This window comes from Dipteris shenzhenensis, chromosome 11 (genome assembly GCF_047967505.1).
Source record: "Dipteris shenzhenensis isolate YYH24624 ecotype China chromosome 11, Dip_SZ_1.0, whole genome shotgun sequence".
In the NCBI taxonomy this organism is placed as follows: Eukaryota; Viridiplantae; Streptophyta; class Polypodiopsida; order Gleicheniales; family Dipteridaceae; genus Dipteris; species Dipteris shenzhenensis.
The window spans coordinates 47,999,354-48,015,568 of NC_141606.1; the positions used below are offsets into that span (position 1 = coordinate 47,999,354).

At 38.9% G+C, this 16,215-nt stretch overlaps 2 non-coding genes across 2 annotated transcripts; both read left to right on the plus strand.

Moving 5' to 3' along the window:
• The first annotated feature begins 14,067 nt into the window (after nucleotides 1-14,067).
• LOC147897104 (small nucleolar RNA snoR2/U65) lies at nucleotides 14,068-14,213 on the plus strand. The gene has a single exon (XR_015541840.1). It is a non-coding gene; the product is annotated as a small nucleolar RNA snoR2/U65 (small nucleolar RNA).
• A 31-nt stretch (nucleotides 14,214-14,244) lies between these two features.
• LOC147897105 (small nucleolar RNA Z112) lies at nucleotides 14,245-14,412 on the plus strand. The gene has a single exon (XR_015541839.1). It is a non-coding gene; the product is annotated as a small nucleolar RNA Z112 (small nucleolar RNA).
• The last annotated feature ends 1,803 nt before the right edge of the window (nucleotides 14,413-16,215 follow it).

Below are 16,215 nucleotides of genomic sequence, written 5' to 3' on the forward strand. Positions count from 1 at the left end.
TTCCTGGTTGTGTTCTTCATCCATGGCTTTCTCCCATTTTTTTTTCCCATGGCTTGCTCAAAAGAAGCGGCTTTTGGTTCCTGTATCACTTTGACCATATAGGCATAGTGAATGGCTATAATTCCATCATATTTCAGCCTATCCATAGGATACCTAGCTCTGGTAGACCTACGCAAAATAGGCTCACTTCCAAGTGCTCTCAAAACATCCCTAGTCTTCCTTACTCCAGGTGTAACAACAAAAGGAATACCCAACTCATCATCAATGCTTTGTTCTAAGCCATTGGATTCACCATCCACATAAGAGTGACCTGCATTCACATCAAACATGGGCTGACCTAGCTTCTCTTTTCCTTTTCGTGATACTTGCATACCACTATCTGCATTGCTTTGAGGAGATTCTCTTGATCTCAATCGGCCTATCTGTGGTGAAGTATGTGAACCATTGCTAGAGGACACTCCAGGTCCACTAATATCTTATGATTGCTGCTGTGAATTCTGTGTAGCATTACCATTTTGTGCATCTACATCATCAATCACATTTACTGGTTTATACCAGCTGCCCATCTCATAAAAAACAACATCTCTACTCACTATAAACTTACAAGTAGAAGGGTTATAACATCTATACCCTTTCTGCTGCAGAGAATAACCAATAAAGATGCACTTCTCAGCTTTTGGATCCAACTTGGACCTCAACTCATCTGGCACATGAACATAGACAATGCAACCAAAAATTTTCAAATGAGAAATATCTGGTTTCCTACCAGTATACATCTCCTCTGGCGTCATGCCATGTATTGCTGTAGTGGGAGTCCTGTTCATTATGTAAATTGCTATAGCAACTGCTTCAGCCCAATAATAATCTGGTAGGTCTTTTTCATTTAGCATGGCCCGAGATACCTCTCCAATATGCCTGTTTTTCCTTTCTGCAAGTCCATTTTGCTGTGGGCTATGACTGCATGAATATTGCTACTTTATGCCATGCTCCTGCAGGAACCTTGCAAACTCATTTGAGAGGTACTGTCCGCCTCCATCTGATCTTAGGCATTTTATTTGCAAGCCTATTTCTTTTTCAACCATAGATTTAAAAGCTTTGAAATGCCCAAACACTTCACTTTTCTTTTTCATAAAATACACCCAAACTTTTCTGCTGTAGTCATCAATGAAAGTGACAAAATAATGACAGCCTCCAATAGATGCAGCTTTAGTAGTCCACACATTAGAGTGGATTAATTCCAATGGCTTCTTACTCTCTTGAACATGTCTAGGAAATGGTTTCCTTGCCTGTTTTCCAAATTGACAGGCTTCACATACCTTATACATTTCTACAATCTTGAATTTAGGCAATCTTGCAATAATATTTTGGGCCTGCATTGATTTAAGTCATTGTACATTAACATGACCAATAGGTTTATGCCAGATATCAATATCTGCAACTACACCGTCCCATGTGCAAACATTGTTGCACTCAATTCAGGCATGTCTGCATCCAATGTAAACATCCTACCCTTCTTCTTTCCTTTTGCTATCAAGCGACCATTATTTTTCATATCCTCAACAAAGCATCCATGAGGATTAAATCTAACTTGCAAGCCCTGCTCAAGCATTTGACCAACAAAAATCGGGTTCTTGGTGATATTCGGGACATGAAATACATCAGATAGGTATTTCTTTTTCCCATCTTGCATAGACAAAGGAATTTTACAAATCTGCACAATAGGATGTGCAGTATCATCACCAGTCTCCACAAATCCTGGTCTTTCCATTTTCCTTGCATCTTGCATCCATTCTGCATGACCTGTCATGTGGTTTGATGCACCTGAGTCAATATACCACACATCATTGCTTTCTTTTGCACTTGTCACAGAGTTGGTCATGTGCTGCACGATAAACAAATGCTCATTTTTGTCATCACCCCATCTACTAGAAGATGCATAATTCCCTTGTTGCAATTTTTCATTCATGATGTCATTTTGCTTTTTATAGCAGTCTTTAGCCATATGACCCATTTTACTAGAGTAGTAGCATTCAACATTGCTGTTTGCATTTTGGCCTCTCTGCCATCCACCACGACCTTGTTGGCTCCCCCTGCCTCTAGAGTTACCACGTCCTCACCATAGGACTAGTTTTCTTGAGTTTGCTACATATTTTGATTTCTACCACGGCCTCAGATCTACCTCTGCCTCTACCTCTTCCAGCATTTGAGTAGAAAACAGTTTCTTTTGAAGTTCCTCCTGAAGAAGATGCACCACCATTTCTCTGCTCTTCAGAAATTAGAAGAGCAAACAACTCGTCAAAATCAGGAAATTTTTCACGGACGGCAATGGATGTCCAGAACTATGCATAGTCCTTTCCTAGACCATTCAAGGTGCATTCAACATTGCTGTTTGCATTTGGGCCTCTCTGCCATCCACCACAACCTCTTTGGCTCCCCTTGCCTCTAGAGTTACCACATCCTCCACCATAGGACTGGTTTTCTTGAGTTTGCTACATATTCTGATTTCTACCATGGCCTCCAAATCGGCTTGCTCTACCTCTGCCTCTACCTCTTCCAGCATTTGAGTAGAAGACAGTTTCTTTTGAAGTTCCTCCTAAAGAAGATGCACCACCATTTCTCTGCTCTTCAGATTTCTCTGCACCACCATTTCTCTGCACCACCATTTCTCTGCACCACCATTTCTTCCGCTGGCAACCCAATGGAAGCAAGTGCATCTGCAATCTTCTTCACCTCCATGTGGTAGTCATTGATGCTCATATTTTCTCTCTGCATATTGTGCAGCTCTTGCTTGAGTTGCATTTTCCTGGCTTGTGTATTTGTGCTGTACATTTTTGCCAAAGTATCCCATGCCTCCTTTGGCGTACTTGCATCCTGAATATGCACAATCATAGAATCTGAAATACTGATAGACAGCCAGTACATAACTTTTCTGGCTCTCTCATGCCATCCTTTAAATTCATGCATTTCCTTTTGATTGGGAACATTAGGAAGAACTGGTTCTTCTTCATTTCCTGTAATGAACTCCCAATAGCCTTTTCCTATAAGGAAATTTGTCATTCGGAACTTCCATGCTTGGAAGTTGTTCTTGTCAAGCTTTTCAGTGACAATCTGTCAAAGAGAATCAGACGCCATTACAGAACACTGCAAAATATTCTGTCACTACAAAAAACACAGCTTCTGCCTGACAAGGGTAAATCTACAAAACTGACAAAAGTGGTATTTGACCACACTGTCACTTCCTAGTGACAATTTTGCATCAAGAGGCAATAAGGATGACTCTATAACTCCCAATATATCTGCGCATAGGCATACGATGCAATTTCTATGGCAACTTTTTACTGACCTGCAGAGCAGTGGTCGCACAACAAAAACAGGGCCTTTTTCTCAGTGCTTGCAGAGAACTACTGCCTCCAAAACGGGCCCCGAAATGGCCTCGAAGCAAAAGAATAAAGTCACCAAGGGCTTTGCCCTTTCCCGTAGCATATACTGCCCTCTCGCCACACCGCGAAGGGTGTCTCAATCTGAGACAATGCACTCTCGCACTTTCCGGCTGTGTTACCTGGAGAGATTTGCTCCCAAACTCGAAAAAAGGAAAGCAACATTGGTCCTCTTACCAAGACACCGAGAACTTGGTTTGCTTTCTTGAGCTTTTTACCATGAACCAGGCTCTAATACCATGTGAAGATAATGGGAGAGAAGGAAGGACACTTACAGCTTTCTCATATACACAATGGGGGAATACACACAAAGGTGAAGGCTAAAAACAGTTTTCCTCTTCTTAGTTGTGAAAGCCAGAAGAACTCTAGTACAAAGAAATAGAATAACCCTATATGTGGGTCTCAAACCAAACTCAGCTAACTAAGGTGGCATACTAACTGAGCCACGAACTAGAGTACATAAGGATAGCTATCATCCAGCTATTATTCATGGGCAATGTACCAACCGCATCTGCAGCTAACAAGTCGATGACATAAATGCACAACGGTCACCTTGGCATATCACGAGTGGAGCTCAATATATCAACATAACTAGATTCTGGCATTTTGTCAGCCACTTGAGAGAATTCTCTAGAAGAGACTCACTTTTCATGTGCCTTATTTGCCTAGGAATACCTTCTAATTTTGACCAGCCTGTCATGAAGAGCTCGGAGAACTAAACACCTCCTTTTTATGCCACCGGGAATTCCACCCCATCAAAAAGATACAACCCCCGAAAGCTTTGTTGCCAGAGAGGATGTAGGATGCAAACCAGGGAGGAGGAGGTAGTGAGGTGACAATGGGCATGAAGCACGAGGGAGGAATGGATAGCAAGGTAGGCAAACATGATGCATGGAGCACCGAGGTGCTAGCACGAGCAAAAGTAGTAGCAGGATCGGAGGCGGTGGCGACACAAGCATAGGCGGACAAGCGTAGGTGGCAGTGACAGTGGGGTCAATGGTAGCGCACTGGCGGTGGCAAGCATAGGTGCAGGGGTGCAAGCAGTGGCATAGGTAGTAGCGGTAGTAGGATCGATGGTGCAAGTAGCAACCGACGGCAGTGCACGGCACAGATGGCAAGGTGCGGGGCACGATGCACACGGCAATGTGGCAGCACGGTGCGAATAGCGAGGCACAAATGGAGAGAATGCGGGTGAGAGAGAGAGGAGAGGGGAGAGGAGAGAGGGGGGAGAGAGAGAGGGGGGGGGAAAGAGGAGAGAGGAATAGGGGAAGAAAAAAAAGGTGGGGGAAAAGAGGGACTAGAGGGAGGACTAGAGAGAGAAGATGAGAGGGAGAGGGGGGTGAGATGAGAAGAGAGGGGGAGGGAAGAGAGAATTTGTACAAGAGAACTACCAAGTTGTCGAAGGTGGCATGATCCTCATACGTGGAGATTCATATCCCGGTAGCCACACCATTTTATTAACTAGAAAAGAAATCAAGGCATGAGGTTAGATGCTAGGCATGGCAATGCTCAAGGGCCATGGGGGAAAGGGAACGTGAGGGGAGAAGCGTTAACATGGGTGGGGAAAAGGGATTAAGAGGGAGACTATGGCACAAGGGGGAAGGGAGAGGGGGAAGAGGAGCAGGTACATGATGGGAGGTGGAATGTAGAGATGGAGACATCAAGGGAAGAGAGTCATGCTTTATTTGAAAGAAAGGATGGGAGAAATCAAAGTACTAGCATGGTGGCTTAACAAGAATGAGTGTGTCACATCAAGAAATAGCCCCCTCCTTTTATAGCCAAGAGAGGGGGTCTCTCCCAATAAATGCATCCTCCCACATGCATGGTGTGTGTGGAGGAATCTCCCATGTGGGTTAGGTGGGTACACACTCTCAATTGTGTGCGACAACCCATTGCCTCAATTTTCCACATAAATCAAACCCATATCCCAAGTCTAAGATACTTCCTTGGTCTCTTCTCAATTTTATAATACATTCAAACATCTAGGAGGACAAGTGGAGGGTTGGCACAAGAAATCTTGCCACCTCATCCTACTTTCCCCATTATTTAACTTGCATTCTTGGACTATCTACACCCCCCCCCACATGGGCCTATCCTACATGGAGGGAATAATCCAATATTATATCCATCTCCACCTATTTTATATTACTTCTCTCGTGGCCCTTGGGCCATGTCTCACTAAATGCAGGCATGGGACCGCCTAGGTGGAGGGGTGGCACATGAAGGAATCATGCCACCTTTTATAATATTACTACCATGGATTATGTACAACACACCTATGGGTCCTCTTATGTGGAAGGGTGGCACATGGTCATGCCGTGTGCCACCTCAACCCTGGGCCCTATGCACACCATATTTTATTATACTATTGCCACACATACAAGGACACACATATTTGCCTTTTACCTTGGTTAAATTTATCCATAACAATATCCGAAAGTGTTCATAATGTTTTGTAGATTTTGTGATTGTTTTGTTTGTTGAAACATGTCAATGTTGAAGTCTCTGATGAGAATTGTTTTTCGTGTGTCAATAGTTGTTGATAATTTTGTGTGAAGCAATTGAAAAAATGTTGTGTTTTCGGATGGTATTCTATATATGTTTATAATTTCATATGTTTCATTTTTTGTTTTGATTTTCGTTGTTGTAATCTCAATTCCAAGTAGTGAAATTTTGTCTGAATTGTGAACAATAATGTTGTTTCGGACTAGGGTGCAACTATTATGGTTGTTTATATATTGGAAGTCGGATGTTAGATATGGTTGGCAGTGTTCAGATCTTGTTTCTTGAAAACATAATATCGGACTTGATAAGTGACTATGGCTTTTATATCATCTTTGTATTTTAGTGATCTAGTGTTCAAAGATTGTATCAGTATAGTAGTATATGTGTGTTGATAGATTTTGTTGTTTAAAGTTTTCCATTTGGAATGGGTTGTTAGCCTTTTCATTTCATCGTGAACATCTTTGTCTATAAGAAGATGTTGTTGTTGGAGTGGTTGAAGTAAGTAAAGGTTGTCTATGTTTTTAATGCGTGAGAGCACTGTGTATGCAAGACCGTGCGTGCAGATTCTAGCTGGTGAAAAGGCTAAAGGTTGTCTATGTTTTTAATGCGTGAGAGCACTGTGTATGCAAGACCGTGCGTGCAGATTCTAGCTGGTGAAAAGGCTAGCTTATCCATTGTTAGTCCTTGGGCTCTGTGTATTGTTCTAGTAGTAGTTGCTTGGGTTGGAAACTATTGCCGAGTTAGAATACTTGTTTTAGAAAGACTAATTTGTATTTCCCTTGTAATTTGGAATATAGGTACCCATTTGCGATTGATGTTTGTAGTGTATGCATGATAGTTGTTTTGTCGGGTTTCATTTCCAATTTTTGGGTCCTAAAATTGAATCCATATGATATCATTGTTATTGTATGTAGACATATTCATGAAAACTCCATCTGCACCACCGTTAACTAATCCATCTTGTTGGTTAATGTTTCCTGCACATAATTCAAATAGCATTCCTTCTTTGATTTGTATAATCGTTCGTAGTCCATCTGTAGCTTTAGGATTTTTTAAAATTTTGGATGAGATGCGTGGCTGTCATTATTAAATGTCTCGATTGCTTTAATATTGTATTCTTTACCTACTACTTGCTGAAAAACTTTACTGTTATGTTTATTTGTTTCAAGATTGGTATAGTAAAGATGGGAAAAAGTATGGTCTCTAGGTGGCTCATGAAGAAATCGGTTTACATATTGTATTTGATCATTTGTATGTGTACATTTTTTGAAAGCGTTCAATGTTTGTATGAACTCATTATTGTATTGGAACATTGTTTTTTTGAGCTCATAACATTGTGGCTTTGTGGTCCAGTATGTGTTTGCCATTGTTTGTAATGAATCTTCTTCTAGTTTGAATACCCAGCTATCTCTCACTGGTTTAGCTTGATATAAATCACCATAGCAGATAACATCGACATTTCCAAAGTATTCTAAATGGTTTCTTTTGAATGTTCTCATGCAAAGGTCTGCAAAGTCCAAAGTGCGTCTTCCTACTAATGAGATTTCGTCAAAGACAATAAGTTGTAATTGTTCATAAAGATGGATTAGTATATCAAGCTTTTCCTTTGAGAGGGAGGTTAAGTTTTTTGTTTGTAATGGTAAATGTAATGCATCAAGTATAGTGAGGCCATTTACGTTGTAAGCTACTTTTCCCGTGTAAGCTAGCACTAATACATGTAGTAGCTCATAGTCTACATTTGAAATGATTCGATTATATAATCGGAGCAAACCTTGGACTATAAGTAACAACAGATATGTTTTGCATGTGCCTGCTCCACCAATGAGAAACAAATGAATCTTTTCTGTTGGTTGTATTCTTTTTCGCATCATAACATCGTCGAACTGTTGTCTTAGTTCGTTGTTCAAAGAGCGGATCATATTGAAATATTCATCATTGTGCATTAGGATTTGTTTCTTAATTGGAATAATAAAATTATCATTTTTCTTTTTTTTATTTGTATTTTGCATGTCAAATGCAATATCATATGTAGGGAAGTTATTTTGTTCGAAGTCATTGTTGTTGATCTTTTCAGTGTCATTAGCTCAAAGCATTGAATCCATCGGAGTAAATATACTTCACCTATAGGTTCATGCCAAACACATTGCTCAAGCTACTTGCTTTGCTTGTGATTAATTATGAATCAAATACAATTATGTGAGGTTGTTTGCTGTTAACATAGCATAATTGTATTCTAGCAAAAATTAATCACAATTTCACTTCTTTGAATTGTGGGGTGTTTTTTTCTTCTGATTTGTGATCATCATTAATTTCTCGTGTAGTATAATGTCATGGTTAGAATCGAAGGCTTGTTTCCAGGAACCATGTATTAGTAGCTCATGATTTTCATTGTCTTTAAAAGGATAGTATAGCAGTAGTTGTTCCCGATAGTAATTTTGTAAATCCTTAACGATGTTGAATTTGACAAATCTTATAATTCTTTGTGTGCGTCTTTTCTTACTGTTACTATTGTCGTAATTATATTCTGTTGCAAAAGTTGTGAGACAAATGCCATCCATGTTTTTCCTTTTTGTATATTTATCGATGATAGCATCACATGTTATGTTGGTGGATTGACTGAGGAATTGCTGTAATTGTCTTTTTTGTTTGAGAATAAGTGCTCTATTTTCTTGTTTATTTGTATTTATAAAGTAGAAGCTTCTTGTTGTTCTGTGTAAAGGTAAAGATAGAGTAATAAAAGATGCCAATTGTGCACTCATTTGTTGGGCATGTAAAAAAGTGTTTCCCATTTTTTGTAATCTATCGTACACAATGCTGTTGTCTTGTATGCAAGTTTTAATTGTGTGTTGTAGGCTTTTTGTTATTGTGTCATCCATCTTTGTAATATATGATGTGCAGTACGTAGTGGCTGAATATGGGTCCATGATGTATTGTATATCCATATTTGATTGCCATAAGAAACTCATTTTCGAATTAAAGGCGTTTGTGAAAATGTCCTTTGGTTGTCTTTTCAAGAATAGTGTCGGTTTTCCTATTTGTGATCGTATTGCTAGTATATATGTCGATATGTCTATTTCGATAGTACCAATCCACTCGGTGAGTGTGAGAGTTGTTTTGGTGTCTATACAATGTAAATGTGTAGCAATTTCTGCATACACCGCTTTGCTAATGTGGACATCATTGGTGTCTAAAGGAGTTAGAATCATTGTTTCATGTAATGGAGGCTTTGGATAATGGAATCTACAAAGGTTGGTTGTCTTCTTATGGCATGTAGAGGTGTGCTTGCGTGTTTGGATGTCCTTGATTTTCTATGGTAATAGGTTTCTGTCACATGTTATGTAAGTATCAACAAAAGATGTAATTGCACCATTATTGTTAATTCCGTATATTGGTGCTTCTTGTATCCATACGATACCATGTTCATGTTGGCTTCCTCTGCTTTGGAATTCCGTAACAAAGAAGTAATCGTGCACTTTTGCGAGTATGTCATCATCTTTCATTATTAGTTTAAGGAATTGTTGGATTTTGTGAGTGTAATACCTTGCACAAATTGTTGGATTATTTCTTATCAAGTCTCTTGTGTCAGCATTTGTGTGTTGTGGTGTTATATTTTGCTTACCATTGGTTGGGTATATATTATATAAACATTTTGTCAAAGGTTCCCACATTCTTTCGACACATGATAATGTCATAAATAAAGATGGAGAACCTAATTGTCTCATCATTGCGAATGCATCTTTTCTGAGTTTTTCTTTATGATTTGGAGAGGCACAAAGGTTTTTGAAGTCTCTATAACCGAATTTGGATTTTAGAATAGCTTCAATATTTGTATTGTTTGAAACGGAGCTATGTAGTTGATATTAGTTTCGTAATCTATGACTTGTTCAGCTATTATGATGTTGTGTATTAGAGTGTCTGTATATGTTTCATCAATGTCATTTGAGTAGGATTGTTGGTTGTTGTCTTCTTCTTCTACATTTTGATCAGAACATAGGATTTGTTATAGATGTTGTGTCCATTTTTGGTTAATTTGAATGCTGTTAGATTTGTAAAGTGGTGTCTGAATAAGTCTATGTAACGCTCACATAAGAATGGTTGGCCTAACTTTCCCTAGTAAGTATGTGCTTTTATATTGAAGTTTCTTTTTTATTCCGATTATTATTGATGATTCATCGTTAATAAATCTTGGCAAGATATGCTGAATTTTATTAGTGTTCGCCATGACATTTACAATGCTACCATATATTCCATACTAGCCACCATGTGTTAGTTCTCTTATTTGGGTAAATGCTATTCTTGGAGCAACTAATCGTTCCTCAATGTCATTAAGAGTTATCACATTTGGTAATACTGTGTTTCGCTTTATCTGATGAGGGATGAAATACCTTGGAATGCTATTTAGTTTTATTAATGTCTTACATTCTATGCAAATATGCTGTTTGTTTTTTTCGAAAGGAACATTTTGCTGTCTTTTGCTTATTATCCAAGCGTGTGTGGCCTCCTTTGTGTATGTTGTTTGCTTTTTAAATAATAAGCGTTCACAGGAGAAGCATTCGTATTTGGGTGTGTCTTGAATTGAAAAATAATATTTTTCTATGAACTTTGAAGCAGTTCCAAATGCTGTCAAGTATTTTTGTAATGTTATACATTCGTCTATTATGCATAGATGCTTTTGCTTGCATGTTGTTTTGTTTAGTTGTGGGTTTGAAGTTTCTTCTATAATAATTGTGGTTGTTGTTTCATTGGTATATAGTTGTTGATTGTGTTGTTTAATCTGTTCCTTATTGTAATCACATTTGTCTTGTAACATAGGTTTGTTTTGCCTCTTTTTAATATCAAGATAACAATGAGAATGCTGCTTATCTACAAGTGGATCATAACAAATATGAGCTACCAAAATATTGTGATTTGCTATATACTAATGTATACAAGTCAAAATTTACTTAATTCTCGTAACCAATTTGTTGAATGTGTCAGTGGAACACTCGGGCTAATTTGGCAGAGATTGAAGGAACATGCACAGGTGCCATGATAGTCAGATCAAGCATATTTAGCGCAATTGGTTGGCTATTTTTCTTCACACCTACGTTTCTCAAAACAAAATGGCAGAAACCAACAGCCTTAAATCTATCAACAATTTTAACATAGTCTGAGCGTCGGTTGTTCCAAAAAGTCAGTTGTCAAGAAAACATGTGTTAAAATTTCCTTAACTAAGAGTAAAAAAACTAGAGACATCTTACGATATACAAAAGCGTAATGACAAGTTACCATGATCAGGTCTTCTGCATTTTCACCATCGCCAACAATTAGTTCATCCATCTGATGCATGCAGCTCCCAAGCTTAATCACTGTTACTGCAACTGTAGCCGGTGGTAAATAGTTCCCTTGTCCTTTTCTCATTATCTCTTTACAATCTTCTTTATACTTGTAGATACTAGTAGTCGGGACAAATATTAGATCAATTGTAAACACTTTAAAGCGTTCGACTCTACTCGAAGGATCAAATACTAAGGTGTAATCAGATGTTCCCCCATCGTTCCGAGTATTTTTATTATAAACTGAGAAGTTTGTAATCTTTATATAATCACCAACATTTAGTGCCTTCACAAAGTCGGCATAGTAAACTTCACCTATAGCAAGTGTGATGCAACCACCCCCCTCTCTATGAGTTAAGTCTAGCTTCAAAGTTTTGGGGTAATTAACATTTTGTAACGCCCAGGTGCTGTACTTATTCAATACCCTTCCTTCGAATATTCCATTTTGAACAGTCAAGTCAACTTCATGAAGGAGTAAAGCCCTCTCATTAGGCAAATACTCACTTTCGAAGCTTAACTCATCTGAACACTCTATAGTTAAAGTATGATAAGGCCTTTCTTCTTTTGGAGACTCTAACTTGGGTCATTTATTTGCTATATAATCTACCTCACTGTAAATTCTTTTCATAGAGCTTTTGTCGACTGTCACATCAGCAAAATTTGACGATTCCCCATCAGACTCGACATGGACTACTGCATTGTCCTTACTATAGTACCTACTTGAATCTGAAAGAAACACGCTTGCTAAAATTTTAGAATATTGGATTAATTTAACAAAACTAAGATATTAAACTTAACATACTTGCCATATTAAATGCTTTGAAAATTATGCATTTGTAATATATCATTACATTTAATTTACAAAAATTATATCCACTACAAAAAATTTCAGTAAAAAGTAGTTTATAGAATTTATTAAAGATACAACCATACCATATTGTTTTCAAAAACTAAAGAAAGATGTGAGTCGTCACTGTGTATACACTAGAGTCTTGATTGTATAGATCCATGTGTGTGCTTATAAACTCGGAGAATCCTAAAGCTATAGCATTTTCATATTACCAAGGTTTCATTACAATCTTCACTTGTCTTTTTTTACGCTTTAGTTGCTTCTTTATAACTGTAGGCAACTGCAGTTTTAGAGGTTCATTAGTATTAACATTTTTCTGCTCTATTCCTACATGTCATGTTGAAATACTTTTAAGCAAGCCAAAATTCAATGTAAATTTTTTGTCCTCATTCTTTCCTATGCTAAACAAGTCTATAATGAATCACAACTTATAGGTTATTCTATAGCCACAAAAGCAGAATAAACAATTCTGTAAGTAAACATTACATATTGTGTTGGAAAGACTAATATAACATAAGATAAATTATGTAAATAAACATTACACATCATGTTGGAAAGACTACTATAACATAAGATAATAATCATTTACATTTACTTTGGCGAGCAACAGCTTCAGGCGAAAATAGAGGGTAAAGACATGTACAGTAGTGCATAGGTTCTGCCAATTCTTTTGAAAAAAACATAACCACATCATTTATTACTAAAAGAATTAAATCCAACAAAAAGAATGAAGATAATCATGCTTACATAGTTTGGTTGCACAATTATGTAAGTCCAAACACTAAGCAAACTATATTTATATTACAAAACTAATTAATATAACCATGTCTAAAGATTGGCTGTAGCTTGTATTCTACTTTAAATAATAAATTAGATATACCAACTTTTAAATATATTTATGCTAAAAAATCTGCAACAAAAAAATTTTATAATTAAATTGGACATAATCTATAACTCAATTACAACTACCATGGAATGCTATCCACACAACACATGACAGCACTGGAAGGCCCCTTTGTTTCCCCCTTCGAAACTTACATGCAACAATACTTTGTTACATGTTCGCCTTCTTTGGGTCTGTAACACAAACGACCAAAGCTATGACCATTTCCTTTTGACTTTTCGGCCGCAGGAAGCGCATAACAACCTCCCACTCCGACTTCCCCGTCCAGACGCGAGGTATTCGTCGACAAAATCTATTGGTGGAGCCGCTAAGCTACTACCAGTAGAGGAACACAACAGAAACCAGAAACAACAGAGTGGACGAAACGAGAATCAATAGAGCGGCTCTTTGGAAAACGAAAAACGAAAAACAACAGAGCGAACAAAACAAGAAACAACAGAGCGAAACGAAGCAGAAGCATGACCCTAAATTTTCCCCCAAACTAACCCTAAATTTTCCTAATATAGCCCTAACCCCACTAACCCCGATCTAACCTCCCTAGTTCCACTAACCCGGTCAACACGACCGGCTACACACAAAATACCCAAAACGGAACCCAAGCACCCAAAAAACCACCAAGTCCCTTGCAGGGCCAACAACATATTCTCCATGGGCAGGTCCCATGAAGGCAATTCACCTTGTTCCGTACACATTTGCCTCCTAAAGACACACAGGACGGCCGAAAAGACATTGTATAAACCTAAACCTAAACCTAAACCTGGAGGTTGCTCTTATAAGATTAGGGATATGCTGGGTGAAATGCACTCGCCCTCTTCTACGCTCTCAGCGATGGAAACTATAGAATGGTTGGAGACGCGGCGTTCTTTGACCCTGCTCGTCGGCGGGTGGATGGAGAAGAACAGCGTTGGAGAGCATCAAGAGTCGAGACAGATTCCCTGGAAATGCGATTTCCGATGCTAGAGATGCAGCGATGGAGCTAGAGATGTTGTGTTCCCCCCTCACGAGGTAAATTTCCAGGAGAAATCGATCGTAATCGTCTGCTTACGAGTTTCTGCACGCTAACAGCCACATCGAGGTAGCTGCAACAGCCGTGACCTCGCGCGTCAGTGTTAGCGTAGAGCGATGCTCTGGATTACCTCCATGATAGGAAGTTGAAGGCTGTTTGCCATAGCCTTGCAGCGCCGTTTTGGGTGACCACATTTCCAAGATCTTGTTTTGATGTCGTCGTGTGCGCACCCTGTGATGAAATGTGACCTTGATAGGAAGTGCCGTATGACACTCCAAGCCAGCATGTTGGTATGTCTGGGCGTCCCCCAGTGCATGTCCTGTCTTTCTGCTCTGGCCGGCTTGACGCTCATACCGACATGCTGGTGGATGATTTTTCACGGGTCGCTGAGGGTATTGATGGCCCAAGCTCTTTCTTGAGCTTGCTCTTGTATTGCAATCACCGTCTTCCTTTTGCAACTTGGTTGTCATTGCTTTGTTACTGGCGTAATCTCTCATTGTTTTCAATTTGTAACATAGTCGATAGGATAACTAGGGGGCACCAACCAGAGTCCTTCACATCAGCAGGATAACAAAGATGCAAGGTCATGCGGAGAGTTATCTAGATTTCAAGTATAGGGGTGTCATCTATAGAAGCGCACAAGTTGGAACAGTTATCAGTATATTGCAAGCATCACCATTTCCGAAAAGCCAGTGCCTACAACCTTCTGAGGGCTGGAGGAAACAGTGGTGGAGCAACGGCATAGAGAATGTGGATAAGATGGTCAGGAATGAGGCCGCCCTTATTCTAGAACCTTTAGGGAACCTACGCCGCTGACCATATGGCAGATAAAGATTAATGTCGAATTTTCAGCTGATTGTAGGCTCCGGGAAATACATCCAACAGATCTTAGCCAAAGCAATGCCACTCCCGGAGGGGCAGTTAAAGATCACTCGGATTTTCAGAGGAAGAACAATTACCAGAAGGAGTAGCAGGTTGCTGTATATTTCCCTTGCAAGGAAAGCGTGGGACTATATCATACCTAAAACAGTTCGGCGCACGCGTGCACGCCTGAGGAAAAAGACAGTTCATATAGGGAAAAACATCATGATGCACTTGATGCAGTACACTAATGACTCCTCCGTGAAGGAGAATGAGCAAATGGAGTGGTTGTATCCCGTATGGTAAAGCCCCTTCTGTCAATCAAGAAATAAGGCTAGCTACTATAGTTAGTTCTACCTGCTAGCTTTGTAGTTAAATCATCAAGTGGTTGAGTTTTAAAGAGGGGAGAGGAGTGTTAAGTGACTGGTGTGGTTTGGGACTATATGTAAAGAAAAGTTGATAAACCTGAGTTCAGCTTGCCCTTGAGCACGAAGGAGAGTTTGTATGTCTGAAAAATTTTGAAGGTAGAAGATTATCCTATCTAATTAGAGCTACAATACAAATTAAAGAGGGGAGAGGAGTGTTAAGTGACTGTGTGGTTTGGGACTATATGTAAAGAAAAGTTGATAAACCTGAGTTCAGCTTGCCCTTGAGCACGAAGGAGAGTTTGTATGTCTGAAAAATTTTGAAGGTAGAAGATTATCCTATCTAATTAGAGCTACAATACAAAACATCTTAATTGCCCTACAATATTTCATTAATAGAAGTTAAAGCACCTCAAGGTGGGAGAAGTAAACGTTGGTAAATAAAGAGGTTATGCTCAAGTACATTGGTTTAAATATACCATCCTAGAATTTAAGCTCGTCAAGATTTAAACTTATCTCTTAGCATCAAGAGCATTTGGGTGCATTGAACCAACAAGTCTTGTAGGATAGGCAAATGCTTCTTTCTTTGCCAACCCAAATGCCCCTACTCCTATTTGTTGCCAACGTGAAGCAATTTCCAAATCCTTATTCTTATAAATGGATCATCATCAAGGTAATCTTGGAACTTATAATAGTAACTTAATTCCTTTTGTGCACCGAACCTATAAGTCTTGTAGGATAGACAAATGCTCTTCTTTCTTTGCCAACCCAAATGCGCCTATTCCTATTTGTTGCCAACGTGAAGCAATTTCCAAATCCTTATCCTTATAAATGGATATCATCAAGGTAATCTTGGAACTTACAATAGTTACTTAATTCCTTTTGTACACTATTAGAAAAGATCTTTGACTCTCTAGATAAACAACCTTGGAGAATTCTTAGTTTACAGTTAGTACCTTGTATGATGATTAT